We start from the raw sequence: 13,878 nt of genomic DNA on the forward strand, positions 1-13,878 counted from the left end.
TAATGTGGATCAATGGATCATTTTATATCCTTTTTTATCATTTTATATTTATATCATTTTATATCATACAATTATCTTTTACTATCTAAAGGGCCTTTATTAGATGATTATCAAACATCAATTTTCTTGTCTCTTTTAGAAACACTTAAAACACTGAATTCATGTTATATAAAGTAGCTATTAGCTTTTCAAAACTGATATTCTTTGTGAGGAATCATGTGTCCATTGTCTTACATGCACTGGACTATTATTGGAGTATCTGAGTATGCAAGTCAATTTCCAAGGTACCATCCTGAAACGGCAGGTAGTGCCTGGGGGCCCAACAAGTGATAGATCAAAGAACAGGGTATTTAGGGCACACGGCAGTAATCTAGGAAGAGTTCAGTGATGTTAACATTAGCAAGGTGACAACAGCCACAAGGAAAATATTGGATATTGAAACAATACATATAAGTTTTTAATGATGCACAATTTTCCACTGTTTATAATGGTAGACAGAAATGATGCTGTATTTCCTTGTTCAAGGAAGGAAGTATTCATGGGTTGACAATGATTAATAAACAAATGCTTATCACAGTGTTTGGTATTTATGTTTTTTTTTTTCTATCTCCATCAACATAAAGTCATTTAGTCAGCCCAGTAACACTGCTTGAAGCAAAGTGCAATAAATATACATATTTACTCTCCAGCGGTAATTTCTGTGACTGACATGTGCCACACTCAGATGGTGGAATCTTTTAGGAATCCTCTCAAAGTTGTGTTATGCTTTCCAGGCTGGAGCTTCTGAACTAGAATACTACAGCAAACTAGTATGCCAATCACAGGCTCACGGTGTACCACTATGATATTTTCAGACTTCAGGGCAAACAGATGGAGCTGGAGCTGGGTGCTCTCAGAATGACCACTTTCTACTGTGCCATATTTTGAGAAATATAGAGAAGCCTTGCTTTAGAACCATGTCTCTGACATTCAAGTCAGCCAACAGTGGTATCTGGTTGTCATATGAGCCTCTCAAGTTGTCAACACACTTCAGTCCAGCTCAGTCACACAGTCTTGACCGACTCTTTGTGACCCCGAGGACTGCAGCACACCAGGTTTCCCTGACCATCACCAACTTCTGGAGCTTGCTCAAACTCATGTCCATTGAGGCGGTGATGCCATCCAACCATCCATCCTCTGTTGTGCCTTTCCCCTCCTGCCTTCAGTCTTTCCCAGTATCAGGGTCATTTTCCAATGAGTCAGTTCTTCGCATCAGGTGGACAAAGTATTGGAGCCTCAGCTGCATCATTAGTCCTTCCAATGAATATTCAGGACTGATTTCCTTTAGGACTGACTGGTTTGATCTCCTTGTAGTCCAAGGGACTCTCAAGAGTCTTATCCACATCACTGTTCAAAAGCATCAATTATTAGGTGCTCAGCTTTCATTATGGTCCAACTTTCACATGCGTACATGACTACTAGAAAAACCATAGCTTTGACTATACGGATCTTTGCCGGTAAAGTAATGCCTCTGCTTTTTAATATGCTGTCTAGGTTGGTCACAGTTTTTCTTCCAACAAGCAAGTGTCTTTTAATTTCATGGCTGCAGTCACCATCTGCAGTGATTTTGGAGCCCCAAAAAATAAAGTTTCTCACTGTTTCCATTGTTTCCCCATCTAATTGCCATGAAGTGATGGGACCGGATGCCATGACCTTAATGTTGAGTTTTAAGCCAGCTTTTTTACTCTCCTCTTTCACTTTCATCAAGAGGCTCTTTAGTTCCTCTTCACTTTCTGCCATAAGCATGGTGTCACCTACATATCTGAGGTTATTTATATTTCTCCTGGCAGTCTTGATTCCAGCTTGTGATTCATCAAGCCTGGAATTTTGCATGATGTACTCTGCATACAAGTTAAATAAGCAGAGTGACAATATACAGTTTTGACATACTCATTTCCTAATTTGGAACCAGTCCATTGTTCCATGTCCAGCTTTAACTGTTGCTCTTGACCTGCATACAGATTTGTCAGGAGGCAGGTAAGGTGGTCTGGTATTCCCATCTCTTGAAGAATTTTCTACAGCTTGTTGTGATCCACACAGTCAAAGGCTTTGGCATAGTCAATGAAACAGAAGTAGATGTTTTTCTGGAACTCTCTTGTTTTTTCAATGATCCTACAGATGTTGGCAATTTGATCTCTGGATCCTCTGCCTTTTCTAAATCCAGCTTGAACATCTGGAAGTGCTCAGTTCACGTACTGTTGAAGCCTAACTTGGAGAATTTTCAGCACTACTTTGCTAGCATATGAGGTAAGTGCAACTGTGTGGTAGTTTGAACATTCTTTGGCATTGCCTGTCTTTGGGATTGGAATGAAAACTGACCTTTTCCAGTCCTGTGGTCACTGCTGAGTTTTCAAGACACTTACACATTTTTAAAATACTACTTTTTATTTTTAGATAATTGTATACTTATATGTAGTTATAAGAAATAGTTTAGAGATCCCACATATCCTTCACCCAGTTTCCCCCACTAAAAACATCTTGCAAAACTATTGTATAAGGAGCTACTTAGAATACTGACATTGAGAGAGTCAGTCAAGATATAGAACAATTCCATTACCACAAGGAACCTTCTTATTGACCCTTTGTAGCCACACTTACCCCACCCCACCACTAGTCTCAGCATGGAAATCACTGATTGGTTCTCATTTCTAAAATTTTGTCATTCCAAGAATGTCATGTAAATGGAACCAAACAGCATTTACTTTTTGAAGTTGGATTTTTTTTTTCACTTTGCATAATTCTCCAGAAATTCATCCAAGTTGTTGCATGTATCCATAGTCCATTATTTTTAATTACTGAGTAGTAATTCATAGCTTTTGTGTGTACAAAGTTTATATAATCATTATTCATTGAAGGACATCTGGGTTGTTTCCATTTGGGGGCATTACAGATAAATTGCTATGAAAATGTGTGTACAGATTTTTGTATGAACATAAAATTACATTTTGGTGAGATAAATCTCCAGAAGTAAAATTGCTGGGTTGCATGGTAGCTTCATGTTTAGTTTTATAAGAAATTGCCAAATTGTTTTCCAGGATGGCCTATATCATTTCCATTCCCACCAGTAATGTATGAATGTTCCAGTTTTTCCACATAGTTTCCAGCATTTGCTGCTGTCACTCTTTTTATTTTAGTCATGCTGATAGCCAAGTAGTGATAGCTAATTGTGATTTAAATTTGCATTTCCCTAGTGGCTAATAATGTTGAACTTCTTTTCATGTGCTTATTTTCCATTTGCATACCTTCTCCTGTGAAAAGTCTACTTAAGCTTATTGCCCATTTTTTAGTTGGGTTTTTAGGGAAGATTTTACTTTTGAGTTCTAAAGTTCTTTATATATATTTTGGATTAAGTCCTTTGAAAGAATGTGTTTTGCAAATATTTTTTCCTGGTAAGTACCTTCTGTTTAAGTCCTGTTAACAGGCTATATTAGTCAGGGTTCTCCAAAGAAACAAAATAAAAAATCATAATGAGAAATCCAACTTAAAGCATGATTTTAATTTAGAAAATTAAAAAAAAAAAATCTAAGCATCAAGATGTCTCTCATTATTCAAAAGCTTTCTCCAGGCTATTGGTCTACTCTTATTAAAACCCTCATATCTATTTTTTCTGGTTATAACCAAGAATGATGGAGACTGCATTTATTGTTGGGTTAATTAAGAAGTCTTTCCCACCAGGAAAAGGATGGAAAACACTGATCCCCTGCCTTTTGGCTGCTTTTATACTGATGACTCTCCACTAACCTCATCCCACACTTCAGTATCCATTGCTGCCCTGATTACGAGGAAAGTCTTGGATGGAAAGGTCTGAGTCACCCTCCCCTCCACTCTACGCCCGAGTCTCTTCTCTGAAAATGTTCATCATCTATATTTCCACCTTCCATTATCGTTATCCTAGAAAAGCAGATCAGCTTTATCTTAGCAGTGGTCATTAAATATCTCACATACCACCTATGCAAGTGTCTTTAAAAAGAAATCAAACAAAGTTAAAACATCATAGCATTTTAATAGACAAACCTTTAAAAAGCAGCTAGTTTTTACATAAGGGCATTAGACAATTTAAGTTTACATGTTTCCTCTTAACCCTTTTGACTACTGCAAGTGATCTTTTAAGGGTCATGACAAGTGGATTTTTTTTTTTTCTTTGCTGAGCCAAAAATTTAATCACCGACTCAGGGAGGTTAGTGTGTGAGAGTTGAACCTCTTAACTCAGATTAACTGGGTGATTCCCAGACTTCAGAATATCACGAACCAGCTTTTTTTAAATTTTTAATTGGGAGTCTAGATAGGCCAAGGACAACTCATTTTGTCAAACTACCTGAAAAAGTGATAACTGTTACCTACTATCTCCATGATCTTCAAACTAGATGGCCATAAACTGAATTTGAAAGGGCATAATCTCTGAAAAAATACTTACCATATGTACTGAAAGTACTAGCTACATATATTTATGACCATTTAAATACTTAAAAGAACAAAATCCACTTGTCATGACCCTTGAAAGATCACTTGCCATAGTCGAAAGTGTTAATAGGAAATGTGAACTCAAATTGTCTACTGTCCTTATATAAAAACTAGCTGCTTTTTAAAGGTTTGCCTATTAAAATGCAATTTAAGTACTTAAATAGTCATAATATATGTGGTTACTATTTAAAATATATGGCCTCTATTTCCTATATTTCCCCTCATGACTGGGGAAAATAATCTATATTTTAACCTCACGTCAATTACCAAAGCTATGATGTGAACACTGACCTGTCATCTAACTGAGGTCCGTGGCCCCAGACTCAATGCTGCAGTGTACTCTATTCTCTACAAGTTACCATGACATCAGAATCCTTGGAAAATATCACAGCTACATTCTTCTGGGGGAAGAGCCACTAACAAAAGAAATCTTTTAGGAAAACTAAAAAACTTAAAAAGAGATGTGATATACAAGAAATAAGTGGAAGCAGCTGTTCACAGAAATGTTTTAAGCATTACTACCAAATGCAAAGGGTCTCCTATACATAAGGAGTTCCCTACCTGTGTTAACCTTTTCCATTTTAATTAATAATGTAATATCTTACAAGATGATTGTCATTGTGAGTGTTGGTCACTCAGTCATGTCTGACTCTTTGGGACACCATGGACTGTAGCCTGCAAGGCTCCTCTGCCCAAGAAATCTCCCCAGGCAAGAATACTGGAGTGGGTTCCCTTCTCCAGGGGATCTTTCTGACCCGAGGATAGAACCGGGGTCTACCGCATTGCAGGCAGATTCTTTAATGTCTGCGCCACCATATGTAGTTGCTATTTCAATATGTATAGTAAAGATTTTAAGGTAAAATGACCCCCCAAAATAATTTCATTAATATCAGATCATTTGGCATTCTCTATTTATTCTGTATGTGGAGTATTTAGGAAAGTCTGCTTTCCATTCTTTACTCTTAACATAGGCTCTTACTTAGAAGCATTTTACATGCAATGCTGTTTTTGTTTTCTAAATATGCATCTGTTTACTAAGTGCGGTCTCCTGAGTCCAATAAATGAATTTATGCTCCTTTTACCAGTATCCAAGAATGGAAACTATTTACTGTCAAATATATTATACTTAAAAGACTCTTTTATTTTTTTGTAATTCTTAGTTACTACTTCCAGAAAGAGGCCAAAGTTCAAACAGTGAGTAATAAAATAAACTGCCATTTATACTGAAAATTATCAAAACACATGATCTAATAAAAGATCACTTCCCCACACTTCCATCTTATACATGAATTAATCTCAAAAGAACCAGGTCAAAAAAGTCCTATAAGCTGAAATGTTGTTATATTATAGGATTTATTTTATACTAAAGTGAATAATTAAAATCCACTTAGTATGTGCTCATCATAGAATACAATTAAAGGCAATATTTATATAGCCTACATATAGAGTATCGGAAGTGTCCATTTTTTTTTCTGAGCATCTATTATGTGTTAACCACCTGCTTAATAGTGGTGCTAGATTACACAGGTAGCATTTTGCTTTTGCAAAGATAAATGAGATTCAGCTTCTAACACTGATAAGACAGTGATCTCCTGGATAAATTGAAAAAACAGCCCGTGCTAATACAAGGTGAAAAGTGCTCAAGTCAACACAAGAAACGGAAAGTTCATTTCCTGACTCAACTCTGCATACATTTTCACTTCATATTCTTATATAATTCTTTCTGACCCTTCAGAGACCATTATCTCTGTAATTGCTGGTTATTGACTCCTAATTAAACTCAGTGTATGCAAATTAATTGAACATTGTTTGCAATAAACATCTCCAAACAGAAGCTAACATGGCATGATCAGCAGTCCTTGACAAGAAACACATATTTCCTGGCAGCAATGTGATTTAGGATGTTTTCAGGTCAATCAGGTTTTTGCTCTGTTAACTTCTGTTCTCACACTGTAAATCCCATAAGTCACACCAGTAATATCTTAGAGTCAACAACTCTCTTAAGCATTTATGTATCTGGGGCTGCAAAATGATCTGAAAACTATATGGACATGTTTAATAGAACTAGATGCTTCCTGTAGTTAAAATATAAACAAATAAATAAAACTTCACACAGTAACCACCACCATAAGGGCACACAGCAAAACCAGGATGTTCTGCAAGGCAAATATCCATTCAAAGCCGGGAGGCTTCCAGAGCAGATTTGCAATCGTCTTCTGTCATACAAACGTCAGAAAAATAACGACTTAAAACTAGAATTTTTTAATTCAATTTAGGTGCTATTTGACCACAGAGCATTTGACCACAAATGCTCTGTCTGTGTGAGAAAACTGAAGAAATAAATCACGCTTCTTTCTCTTATTGGCTGTTTTCTCTGGCCAGTATTTGGCAATATAACTCAAGGCCCAGATTGAATTTCACTTTGCGGCAACTACATTTATCATGGTTCCACAGGCAGATACTGTGGCCATTTGGTTTTGGCACAACGAAAAAATTGCTATTTCAATGGGATTTGTTTTGTTATGGTGTATGGAGGGGGGTGGATCACATACTGTAAAGATTTTTCAGTGAGTAGTAAAATATTCAGCCAGGCATAGCTGACAGTAAAATGGGGTGTTTCACAAGTCCACTGGTTAATTCAGTACCCGTGCTTGTCATGCATCATGTTGGTAAAACCAAATCCATCACACCAATAAAGGAAAAGAATTCAGCTCAAACACTGGAGTGGAAAACTCATTGCTTTTATTCTGCCTTGCAAGTTTATATTTTGGAAGTATTCATTCATCAGCATATACTGAATGCTTATTCTATGCAATGCATTGTGTTAGGTGTAAGAAGTAATACACTGAATAAGGCAAAATGCCAGCTCTCGTAAGTCTGGACTATACAGAATACTGATCAGAGAGACATTACCGTTAACACATAAATGGGTGGCTAATGGGAATGGAATGTATCAGGTATTAAACAGAATCTTTTTTTCTGTAGCCTCAGTCCTTTTTGTGACTCAGATTGAGGGTTTCCAGGCTGGTGTTTATCTCTCATAAGCAAAAATAGATTCCAGTGAGGAGCGGGGAATGAACTCTTGTATTTGGGACCCAGTTTCTCTACTCACTATGTGATTTGAGGCAGTAACTTCAAATTTTAGGAGTCAATTTGCATTTTAAAATTAGAAAAGAATAGTACCTATATCTACTGGGTAGTAGTGAATATAAAATGAAATAACGCATATGAAAATACTTTGCAAGGAGACAGAGTAGACTGCCAACTGAGACACAAATGCTATTTGTTGTTGTTGTTGTTATTAATGAATCCTCTGGGCCAAATAAACCCCTTATAAAAAAGCAAGCCATCTTAAAAGAAAAAAGCCATAAATCATGTAAAATAGAACTTCCTCCCTGCCTTCCCATGAGAAAACTATATCTGAATAGTTTCAATTTATCCCTAACCATGTAAAAGCAAATAGACCTGACCCAATTCAAACTCATGAAATTGAAGAAACCTCTGCCCCAGGCCTTGTCTTCTTGATTTGGGGCAAGTTTTTTGAGTATCAGTTTCTATCCCTGGAAAATGGGACTAAAAACACTGACAGAGAACTACTGAACTATAGAGACACCAAACGAAAAGGAGTGTGTAAAAAAAAGCATGAGATCCTCTGCCAGCTTCATAGTAGGTCCTCTACAAATGTCATTCAGGTCCAACCCCAAAACAATGAGTTCCAAGATTGTCATTAACTCTAATTTAGTTAACCAGCTACCCTTTACTGTTGATGAATTTTACATCAATAGCATTTGCATTTTGACACTTCTATTTCTAATTACATATAATTTGCTCCCTGTTAAAGGAATTTCAGGCATCAGCAAGCAGGTCAGCAGATACTTCACCAACTCGGAAAGTCTCCTGGAAAGCTGATTCTGAAATCATACTTCTTTATTGTTTTAATGCAGTCTTCAAGAGAGTAAACGGTGATGGAGATCATCACGGCTTTCTTTCAGGACTTGGAATCATATGCCCTTCCACAGCTCTTTTCTCTTCCCTAAAGCAAGCCCTGGGGCTTCTCTGGTGACTCAAATGGAAAGGAATCTGCCTGCAGTGCGGGAGACCAGAGTTTGATCCCTGGCTGAGGAAGACACCTGAAGAATGGAATGGCTACCCACTCCAGTGTTCTTGCCTGGAGAATTCCAAGGACAGAGGAGCCTGGCGGGCTACAGTCCATGGGGCCGCAAAGAGGTGGGCACAACTGACCTCTAACACTTTCAAAGCAGGTCTCATCTCCAAGTAGCCCCAACTCCACTTTTCCTTCTTAGCTCAAGATTCTCTGGTTTCTACTTCTGCATTTTAGTATATTTTATAGTTGTTGTTTTTTTTTTTTTTTTCCATCCTGTAACCCTGTGTTGGTTAGGGTTCAGCTGAACATAACAGAAACCACTCTAATGAGGTTGAATAGAAAGAGATTTATCACCAGGTACCAGTGGGGAGCAGGCTCTAGCATAATCTTCCAGCCAACTCTCATTCTTCAGAATCACACTGATCTTCTGTGAGTGGGAAGGAGATCTTGGAGAAATGTAAAGCTACAACTGCAAAAGCCAGCTGTCTCTATCAAGACCATGCCACAAAATGGATGCCTGGTCCCTTGCCTGCCTCCCTTCATAACTCGGACCTGAATCCCAGCTTGTCAGAATGCATGTGATTGGCAGAACTGAACACATCCAGAAATCTACCCACAGGGCATCTTGAAAATGCAGTGTTTTTGCTTTCTAGCCTCTACAAAATAGGACGAACACTAGACAGGAGCTAGAATATACTGAGATCATTCTACATGTCTGCTGCAAACACTACAGAATATTTGTCTGTCCTCTATTTTACTATTTTTTGATGGTGGTGGTGGTTTTGTTGCTAAGTTGTGTCCGTCTCTTGAGACCCCATGAGTCAGTAGCCTGCCAGGCTCCTCTGTTCATGGGGATTCTCCAGGCAAGAATACTGGAGTGGGTTGCCAGTTCCTTCTCCAGGGCATCTTCCCGACCCAGGAATCAAACCCAGGTCTCCTGCATTGCAGGCAGATTCTTTACCAATTGAGCTATGAGGGAAGCCCATTTCGATGATGAAAGGACCAAAAAAAGAAAATTTGCTGCCAGAATACATCATTTGTTAATGGGCTGTGCTTAGGCATCCAGCCGAGTCCGACTCTTTGTGACTCCATGGACTGTAGCCCTCCAGACGCTTCTGTCCATGGGGATCCTCCAGGCAAGAACACTGAAGTGGGTTGCCATGCCCACCTCCAGGGGATCTTCCGAACCCAGGGATCGAACCCAGGTCCTCCGCGTTGCAGGCGGATTCTTTACCATCTGAGTCACCAGGGAAGCCCCTGGTTTGACACGACTGAGCGACTAAGCAAGCACATCCAGAGACCTAGAGTCTCTGTGACCTAGAGTCACTGGTTAGTTTTTGGACCTGGAAAATCCATTTTCTTTATAAATCCTTTGTTTCCCACGTGTTTAAAATGAGGAGATTAGACTCACTCATTGCTGTGGAAGCATTATTTTTATAATATGCTAATGTATATTACTGTTGCTAGTATAAGAAAGTAACCTTTTGTATTTGATTACAAGTGATACACAGGCTCTTAGTATTTTTATGAAAACAATGCTGTTTCAATTAATTCTATTAGACCCGTCTACAGAGGCAGATAAGAACACGCAGCAGTGTGTTTTCCCATGCTGAAGAGGTTTACAGACTCAATGGCTTGACTAAAGGACGCTTTGAAAAGTCTTCTATATTTTTTCCTGTCCCAGTCTCTCCAAGGTACTTTGTAAAACAATCAGCTCTTTACCCTTTTGTAACTACCTTCCAAACTCCCACAGCAGACACGAAGAGGCTAAGAGGAATCATTTCAGGGAACGTCTCGGTGTTTGGGAGCCGGCGCGGTAGGCAGGGCCTTTCAGTCTGGCGTGATCTTGCTGTGAGGATACAGGCCAAGAGGCCTGGCCTCTGCAGGATGTGTTTCCATGGTAACTCCAATTTTTCACCCTTTTATAGAGTCACCCTCATGACTCTAAACATACGATAAAGACAAACGTTTTACTTAGCTTGGGCTACTGCAATGAAATATCATGGTCTAGATGGCTTAAACAACAAACTTCTATTCTTCACACTTCTAAAAACTGGAAAATCTGAGATCAAGATGTCAAGAGATTTAATGTCTGGTGAGAACATTCTTCTGGGTTTCTAGACCGTCATCTTCTCATTATATCCTCACACAGCAGAGAGCAGAGACCACCCCTTTCACTTTTCTTCTTATAAAGGGACTGGGGCCAATCATGAGGACTCAGTCCTCATGGACTAATCACCTCCCAAAGGTCCCAGCACCCAATACCATCACACTGGTTGTTAGGATCTCAACATATGAATTTGTGGGGTGAGGCTACAAATACTTAGCCCTTAGTAATACCCGTTCTGCTATTTCTACTAACACTGTATAAACATAGTTTAAATGGGTTACATCAATATAAGCAAATTGATTTATACCTTAGATGGTTTTTAAAAAAGCAATACACCAAACTCCCTTGATGCTGACCCCATTTAAAGTACAAAACTCATCATCAGAAAGAAAACTTTTGTGTATTTGCTTGTTTGGTTGGTTGTTGAGCTTTGAGAGTTTATTCTGGACAAAGTCTTGTCAGATATTTCATTTGCAAATATTTTCTCCAAGTATGTAGCTTCTCTGCATCCTCTTGGCAGAGTCATTTATAGAGCAAAAATTTTTAATTTTGACAAGATTATCAATTTTCCCTTTTATTGATTTTGTTTTGAGGGCATGTTAGAACTATTGGTCTAGCCCTAAAACTTGGGATATTATCTCATATTTTTTCTAAAAACTTTATAATTTTACATTTAAGTTGATCCATTTTAACTTAATTTATGTATAGGGTGTGAAGTTTATATGTAGATTCAATTTTTTGCCTATGGATGTCCAAAAGCTCTAGAACCATTTGTTGAAAAATGCTATCTTTTCTTCACTGAATTGCATTTGCACCTCTCTTAAATATCACTTGGGCGTATTTGTGTGGGTCTGTTTCCAGGTACTCTATTCTGTTCCAGTTATCTATTCCATTGCCAATACCACCAAATCATAATTACTGAACCTATGCAGTAAGATTCCTCCCACTTTTTTCTTGTTTCAAATGTTTTTGCTATTATAAGTTCTTTTTTTTTTTTATTATAAGTTCTTTTCAAGTCCATACAAATTTTAGAATATTTCTCTCTCTCTCTCTCTCTCTCTCTCTATATATATATATATATATATATGTATATATATATATATATATATTTATTTATTTATTTATAAACTTTGCTGCTGTTTTGATGGGAATTATATCTGCAGTGAAATCCTCTACCACTGAGCTACACCCCTAGACTGTGTTATTTCCATATATCAATCTGAGGGGAACTGACATCTTTACTATGCTATCTCCCAATTCAAGAACATTTATTTAGGTGATTTCTATTTCATCATATGATGGTTTTAAGCTTATAAATCCTATAGTATATGTTATGTTAGATATACACCTGTTTCATTTTTTGAATGATTTTAAATTATATTGTATTTTTAATTTCTGTCCACAGTTTTATTGTCACTGTTTAGAAATAAAAACAAATTTTTAACATGGATTATGTTTCCTATGACCTTGCTGAACTCACTATTTAGTTATAACAGGTTTTGGGGGTGAGGTTGTTTGTTTTTGTTTTTTGAACTCCATGAGATATTTTATGTAGACAATTATGTCATCAGCAAATGAGAGAGTTTCTTGCTTTCCAACCTGTATGCTTTTTATTACTTTTCTTTCCCATTGTGCTGGCTAACACTTCCAGTATTATATTGAATGAAAGGTGAAAGCAGACATCTTAGCCTTGTTCCTAATCTTAGGGGAAAATTATTATCTGTTTTGTGGATGATCTTATTTGAACAAAAGACACCGTCTTTTTCAGTCTTGTATGAAATACTGCCAAACACTGAACGTAGGAGCAGACAGTAGAATCTAGCTACCTTCTATTAAGTTAGACATTAAAGAGATTAGCAAAAAGTGAAACAGTGCTACACTTCCACTTCTTGTTTTGCAAATATAGTAACTGTCTATAAAAACAAACTATTTTATTTTTAATGAATTAATAACTGTTTTAAATTTTTATCAGTTTTCATTTTTGATACGGTAAATCAATAGATATATGCCATATAAATACAGTCTTTGGAGTCCTCAATAAATTTTAAAAGCATGAAGTGGTCCTGAGACAAAAATGTCTGAGAACCATTTCTATAAGCTAATAGACATCTTTAAATTTTACTAGAGTTGGTGTTTAATTTCTGATAAATGTCCTGCATGTAGGAATGGTACTGGAAGACATAATTTCTATAAATATGTATGTAAGTCACAATTACAGGGACTTTTTTCATGATTCTTATTGGCTTTTTCTTGAAAGTCTGTGTTGTTCTTCACTTTCAGCTAATAAAGGGCAACACAATCAAAACCAAAAATTCACTTTTGGAAACTTTATATAGAGTTATACATACTCAACCAATATTGAATGCTTGTTTTGTGCGCTGGGTTTATAGTGGTAAAGAAAACAGACAGAAATCATTTGCTTTCATGAGTCATGTCTTCTAACTGCAAGAAAAAAAATTAATCAGCAAGCAATATTGTACCAGGTACACTGTAGGACAAGTGGGCATGGAAACTCGAGCCAGTTGTGGCTTTTCTTGCTCTGGGGCTAAAAAGTTCTGCCTCTTCTAGAATTAAAGCCAGGAGTAAAGCATATTTCTACTGACTGGGTACAAATAGGAAAGAGAATATGCAGATCCTCACTAGATGAAAGTGCTTTCCTTCACTTTTTCTCAACCCTTCTTCCTTCGCTTTGCCTTGTGTGGAACTCTTATCAAGCTTGGGGCATTACTGTCAAGGTTTCTTCTTATAAGGAGTGAAATCTGTGTTACTTCCCTAGAGCATGTTACTGACTTCTACTCTTAGGGGAGTCTTAAAAAAAGACATTCATTTACATCAGGAAGTTATCCATCAACTTTTCCTTATCCTTTGACTGCTTTAATGATGATACACGAAACAGGCCCACATTTTTTAATAAATAAAAATAGAAATCTTGTAAAGAATTTGTTTCCTGCTGACTGTGAGAAACAGGATCCTAGGTGGCATGGTGGCCTTATTTGTTTGCATAGCGTCTTGTTTAGAGATAAGGAGAGCTACTGGAAATCACTCTCATGCAAGGCTAATGTCACAGCACACGGAACCCTATAAGAATCAGCAATGTGGCAAGCAAGAGCGCAGAAGGCCTCTGAGCTTAATAAGCAACTGCCTTAAATTATTCTATCAAGTT

This window comes from Cervus elaphus, chromosome 19 (genome assembly GCF_910594005.1).
Source record: "Cervus elaphus chromosome 19, mCerEla1.1, whole genome shotgun sequence".
NCBI classification, from domain to species: Eukaryota; Metazoa; Chordata; class Mammalia; order Artiodactyla; family Cervidae; genus Cervus; species Cervus elaphus.